Here is a 546-nt window from a genome sequence, read left to right on the forward strand (position 1 = left end):
TTACAACATCTCATGCTTAACAATTATTCTTAAGAAAATCTCTTAAATTAATTGCATCTCATGCAACTATTTAAAATTTCTTAAAATAATTGCCCCAATGGAGGGCTTATGTTATAATTACTTTAATTATAGCATTTTCAACTTAATCATTTGTTTGGAAGATTTTATAGCCATCCTAATTACTATTAAGGTCTCACTTTGCACATTATCCATTTAGCATGCATATATCATATAATTGCATACATTCCATACATCTCATGCATTCATGGATAAGTAGTAAATATGGTATGATCATGGACTTTCTAAGGGATTCAATTCTGAGCCACCAAGAATTGAATCAGGGCATTCCTAGGTGCATTTCATTCATTCATTTTACAAGAGTTGCTGAAGGAGTACATAATCAATACTTGATATTGAATTCCTCCCACTGGTCCCACCAATGCTCTTGACCTCCTTGAACTTCTTGCAATCCAATATTACACAGTAATCATTGGCATACCAAGGCGAATTTACAAGAACTTAAATAAATGAAATTACAACCCAAAA

Source organism: Hevea brasiliensis, chromosome 9 (assembly GCF_030052815.1).
Source record: "Hevea brasiliensis isolate MT/VB/25A 57/8 chromosome 9, ASM3005281v1, whole genome shotgun sequence".
Lineage (NCBI taxonomy): Eukaryota > Viridiplantae > Streptophyta > Magnoliopsida > Malpighiales > Euphorbiaceae > Hevea > Hevea brasiliensis.